Genomic DNA, 6556 nt, shown 5'->3' on the forward strand with positions numbered 1-6556 from the left:
TCGTATCCAAAATTACCCGGAATTTTCGTGCGCTCGCCTCTTCAGACAAACGAAACAGTATAGGTAGTCCCGAGAAAACTTTATATAAAAATGAAGGAAGAAAGGCACGAGAGCAAAGAGAAGGAAAAAGAGGAAGAAAACGAGCGGGTGAGCTCGCGTGCTTCCTCATACGACGTTCGCGTGTCGAACTCTGATTTGCTTTGTTGAATCAAGTGTGTAACGCATATACACAGGGAAAGAAAAATATCTATATAAAGCGTCGCGGTTTTCTTGTTTTCTGTGTGCGCAAGGCCGCACTTACATACGTACACTATTAGGTGCACGGAAAAGTGGCAATAGCACCACTACCAACACCAAGCGCAGCAGTAACAACTGAATAGTGCACTTCGCTCTCTCTTTCTCTTTCGTACAAACCCTTTTATTTCACATCTTGCTGCTACAGTAAGTACCAGCAGAACCGCAGAGCTCCATTATCAGAGCTAACGATTAGATTGGAAACCCGATTTGAGTGCAGTTAAACTTTAATCGTACGGCCACTGCCACCACGCGAATGCTCTTTTTTAAATCGAACAAACAAAAGCGCCCCTTCACCACTGCCCTTCTCTTCTTTCTCTTGCTTTTTCACGTTTTTTAATCGTATACGAACAAATTCTGTTCCCTTGCCTAAGAAATATTCAAACAAAAGATTGGAGGAGAACCAACGATAATAGATGGATCCGAAAATTTAAAAGCTTTTTTCATTCATTTCTTGTTTTTACGGGAAAAAAGTTTTTAAAATCATGTGTATTCGAAAAAAGTTAATTATTTCGAAATGTATCCCCTTAAACACCATTGACGTTATACTATACAATGGCATCAACCAATCACGTTTAAATGGTTATACTTAGGCATTTAGCAAGAACCAACTCGGATCAACTCTTACTTTAAGATCGTGCGACAACTTAAGTAACTTTTTATGAGATTCAGGGATAAAAAGTTTCTACAACTTTTTCTTTTTAATATTACCTTTACGAAAACTTGTTGAAATTCTGAAAGATATGTCATTCCAAATACTTTCAGGTAATGTAACGTTCTGATTTTTGATCGTTTAAAATCATGTAATCTACAAAACAATAATAAAATACTTTGATCCAAGAAAAACAAAATGTGGCTTACAATGTTATTTTACATGAGACGCCAAGTAAAGTCAATTGAGCGCCAACTGTTGTCTCATGTGGCATCAGGTTGATTTATCGATAGAAAGTTTTGACTCCGGAAAGCGACCTAATGCTCGACGATAAGTGGAATCCCACTTTATCAGGCCAAGGATTAGTTTGCGTCTTTGGCTACACTAGTTATCCCATTTAATGCTCGTGTAATAAAGGCTACTCATCGCTATAACGCAGAAACTAGGCGACCTTCATCCCAGTTGAAATAACCTGAGCATTTAATCTGTCAGACACGAAATAGCGTTTGGAATTTGCGCAAAAAAATATTATACACGGTCTCTGACGGTATTATGGTCCATTAAAAAGAAAATTTTATGAAATCTTTTCCAAAATCGAGCAATTACATTTATTCATATTTAAAAAATTTTAGAAATAAAATTATGAGTTTTTACAATATCTTTCGCTTAACTTTTCATTTCATTCGATTAACGAGATTTCTGTAAGAATCGTACTGTATGTGTTGTCATTTTTATGGTTATAATCCACCTCTGAGTCTTGATCATACAATAAACCATTTCACTGTACGTAAAAAAAAATGAACAGAAAGAATGTCGCAATCAAATTTACTTTCTATCAAATTTTTAGGATATGTTTGACAGAAGCGTCATGGCATCAGGCTAGAAAAATAATGAAACATTTGCCATGAATTCAATACGAATGCGAATGACAATTACAAGTGGGAAAAATCTTCCTGTCATCATCAACAATTTAACTTTATACTTCCACATGTATAAATTAACGGAGATAATTTTTTTCACACAACGTCCACGCACCATTACGGCCGAGCAACCTCTACTTTTACTCTCTAACTCCATGAAATTGTATCATGAGATGAAGTAAAGGGACAGCACCTCCACCACACATGCAGACACTTCCACTCTGTAGCACAGCTTTATCGAGCCGCTCTCATCAAACGTCCATAATCGATATCATCGGCATTCCATCTGTCGCGTGTGCACACTTTTTTTCTCTACACGACCCTCTTCGTTGACATCATCATCCGCTGCAAACGCAATTAAGCTTCTTTCACTCCTTTGCACCATTAATGTGAAACGTGTAACCTTACAGCAGATAGCACCTCATAGACGATAAAAATAGACAAGGATTAAAAAGCAGTAGGCAGACAGTGGTGACAGGAAAATATAGGGCTCTATATAAGAATAGGGAGAGGCGCACCCATGCACGTTTTCATTCATGATCACGTGGTGCCCACTCACCCGTAAGCGATTTTCCACTTTCGTAAGTTCATCTTTTCTATATTAGTAGAGGCAACAGCGTAAGCAGGGAAATGACACGCATGTACGTACACGTGCTATACCCACTGCTGGACATCATGAGTTATGGGCACATCCCGTAATATGTCGTGATCGTAGTGACGTAGTTACCGTCATCTTTGGCCTTACACGTGCGCAGAAACGTTTTCATTAGAATACATACGGTGCAATGGATATCACTTGCAGATAATTGGCGCACTACTAACTAGCTAACTACCTAACTAACTGGGTAGGTACCTAGTAACAGACTAAAATAAAACTTGAACAAAGGCGCTTTAGCTAGGTTGAACAGAAAGAAGAAGAGCTGTAATTCCTGATGCTGAAAGAGAGAAAAATATATTCTAGCAGTGGAAGCTTTAAAACGATGAAAAAAGCCCTATACCCCCGTGTACAGTGGAGGCCGTTTAATTCGTTGAGCAGGAAGTATAAAATTGACCAATGAAAGAGGTTATGTGATCGAATCAGCCAATGGGAATCAAATGTTTGAATTCCCCGCTCAACGAATTTAACGACCTCCACTGTACGTGATGCTCGAGCTTGTTATTATTGCGCAATCGGATCGTCTCTAATAGGGTCTAGACATGAGGTACGGAGACCAGTGTCATAATAACCGACCGATGAGGTTGGAGCGCGTCTCCGAATTGATCGTGGTAATAAGACATGATAAAAAATGCAACTGTATTGTATTTTGAGCTTGTTTTTTTTTAATTTGCTGCTGCATAAACATCTATTCTACTCTTGTCATTAAACTTATTCTGTTTCTTATTTTTCTTATTGTCAAGTAAAATAGAATGAGCAGAAAGTTTAAACTGAATTATTGTCCGTACCCGTTGTTATTATATTTATTGTTAATTTGTTTTTATTATTATTATTATTATTATTATAATTATTAACATTGTTATTAAAAAAGTCAGGAAAAGAGATGACGATTTCAAGGCTTTTGCAGAAACTTTGTGTACCCTTGCACTGAAAAAACGAATCGGAATCAGGTTTTGCTTTCAGCGTTTGAAAGGAAGTTTGCTAGTAGTGCGAAAGATAGGACGAAACAGTGTATAATGTACGTGAGCATTGACACGATATGGAGCAATGAACATTGACACACAGCAGTTGCAGGAGGCTTGCTTTGATAAATGTTTTCGAATTGTGATGCTTCCATCATCAATAAGCGAGTGCGACCGAGATATTGTATCTCATTTGCCTACAACTACATGTGGCTGATACTAGATGTAGATAAATAGCTTTACTAGCACCGTACAAAATGACCTTATATGCAACTTGCACATTATCCCATGAATGTTAATTGAAACATCTATTAAAGAAGGTTATTTCTTAACTTAGTAGCCACAAATTCGTTAATTATTTATTGTACCTGCGGTGAATGGAGTGTATCATGTATTATCAGTTGGTGGAAACACCATGGCATATTACTATTCGCGTAAGCGTATTTCATCTCTCAACGCGTTTCGATTATATCGTAAATAAAAACAGCAGTGAGATAGATGAAAAAATAGTATGAAAAATATCATGCACTTTTTTAAATTTTCGTCCTTTATGTGAATCAGCATAAAGAAATAAAATACGATTGAAACAGCATTTGAAAAACACGATAGCAAAGAAAAATTAAAATGCCAGAACAATTCATGCGCCCAATGTAATACATTTTTCAATTTCTCGGTTGCATCGCTTTGAAAGTACAAATCGAAGCTACGGGTAATAGTCCCGCACGCTCCTTGTTCCATTGTCCAGCATAGATGGAAAGAGAAAAGAGTAAAAGAAAGAAGTCCAAAGCACCGACCCATCGACGATTTTCGACAAAAAAACGGCCTCGGAGAATGTTGCTCTACATAGGCATGAAATTGCGCACACGTACAAACACTAATTAAGCTTAGATGACTAGCGCTGATTGACAATCTTTCGTTTTCGAGTGGAACTGGGCTACAAGGGTGTACACGTACACGCAGAAAGGTAGATATTACATGGGTGCTGCTGCTCCCTTCACGCTGCTGCTGCTGTACGTACATGTGCACAATATAATGGAGTCAAAAGCGTGAGCAAGAGAGAGAGAGAGAGACAGGAGCTACAGCTACGGCCTAAATTGCGCTCACGGAAAAGTTTGCTCGATCTCGCCATTTGATTTTTTTTGTTCATTTTCTAGCTCTAGCTCTCCTCTTCTCCCATTATATTGGGATGCCTCCCTTGGATCGATCGTTTCGACGAACAAGAGACAGAATGTGTATATGTGTCTATGTGTTCGAATGTATTCCTCGCTATCTCTGAGCGCAAGTGCGTGCCCTCTCTATATCTGTCTGACTCCATTATCGCATGTTCGGCTGCTCTAGTTTTTTTTAGCCCGAAAGATACTCACAATCAATGACGGAATTGAGGCTGCAGGCTAAGTCGATCTCAATTTTAGACATCGTTATTTAAACCAATAAAATACCACTTTTTTCTTCCTATCTCATCCCCACTGTGTGCGAATGTAATGTTTGTTGAAGTTTTTTTTTTGGTTATAAAAAAAACTGTAAATCCAAGTGTGATACAACATACGTTCAAAGGTTTTACAGTTAAATTTTTTTTTTTTTTTTCATAAAATGCATTGCAGTTGTGTAGATAAGAATTTTAGAAACAACCAAATCTATGCACCAACTATTTTGTTAGTTCTGCTATACTGAACACTTGTGTGATAACGAGAAAACAAATGTAGAAAATGTAGAATAGACTAGTATTTACAATAAAGCAGCTTATACAATAAGAAAAAGCGTAACCCCTGTACTTGTGGGTGGTGCAGTGAACTAATTCATACGTCGGTCGTGGGGATGTTCGATTGATGTCTCCAGTAACTTTGTCCAGTAAATCGGAGATCATATGACCTGTTTACTGGGATATTTTTCCAGCAAAATCACGTGATCTCCAACTTGCTGGGCAGTTACTGGAGACACCAAACGAACTTCCCCCTTATAGCGGGAGGCGACAAAAAAGCGCTCATTCGTAGAGCAGTTGGCGTGCCATTCAAATGTCCTAAACTCGGTAACCTTAATATTTAATGTACAAGATAATCAAATAAAATAAACACTAAGCTTCGTAAACTTAGTTTTTTAGTCGTAGATAATAATGAATTAACGTGAGACTCCCAAAAGTTAAGTGGTCAAAACCATGTATGCCAGTGCACTTTCTAGCCCGGAATATCAATAATAGGTTAATAATATTAATTCAGCAAGCAGCCAGTATCAATAATCCTTTTTGCTTGCTTGCATGTCAATGGAATTAACATTAGTGAACTTTTTTGCACTGATATGCATTTCTCAGTGGTGAATACTGTTTTTTAGTATCAGTATTTTCACCTGTGATGCATCCAATCAGCTCAAACAGCACAAATAATCCTTGGACTTTGCTTCGCCAGTTCTACTGGTATTTGTATGGCACTGATAGACATGTGCCAAGAGGTACAAAAATAACTAGTAGTTTCACTTATCGATATTTTTTCCCATTCTTGTTTGTACCGATTCATCTTTCCTACAGTGCATAAGGTATAATAATTTTGTATTCCATAATCAGTCGTGTATTCAAAAATAGCTTTTGTATATTGGTATATTATATATTTGTATCATTATGTGGCTGTAACAAATATTTTTCTTCAGGATAAGATTATGTTAAAAAATCTACACGCGATCTCTTGAATTTTTGCGTAATTAAAAATTGATTTCGTTTTCTCGTTCTCTCAATGCTCGTTTGTGCAAAGTACTATGAGTTCAGATTTTTCAATGTTATTTTAAATAAGAAAATCTGAAATGTGCTGGTCTTCCTAGGAGGCGTCGATATATAGTCATGCAGGTTACAATACTGCTGATCTCATGCGTCAAAAATGTTAGGTACGAGTGAACTCCCTTAATCATAATTGAACCATAAAATGTTTAGTAAATTTTATGGAGAAATAAAATAGAAAATTATGTAGTTAGATTTCATAAGCATTATGTTTAGCTCAATTAAATTGTTGGAAAATCGTTTTAGTAGATTGTTGTACGAGATAAGATTTACAATGAAATTAAAACAAGAGTTTTTTTAATATTAATAGTT

Source organism: Copidosoma floridanum, unplaced genomic scaffold (genome assembly GCF_036245765.1).
Source record: "Copidosoma floridanum isolate Cflo_tuat_1 unplaced genomic scaffold, Cflo_Japanese_pri ptg000030l, whole genome shotgun sequence".
NCBI classification, from domain to species: Eukaryota; Metazoa; Arthropoda; class Insecta; order Hymenoptera; family Encyrtidae; genus Copidosoma; species Copidosoma floridanum.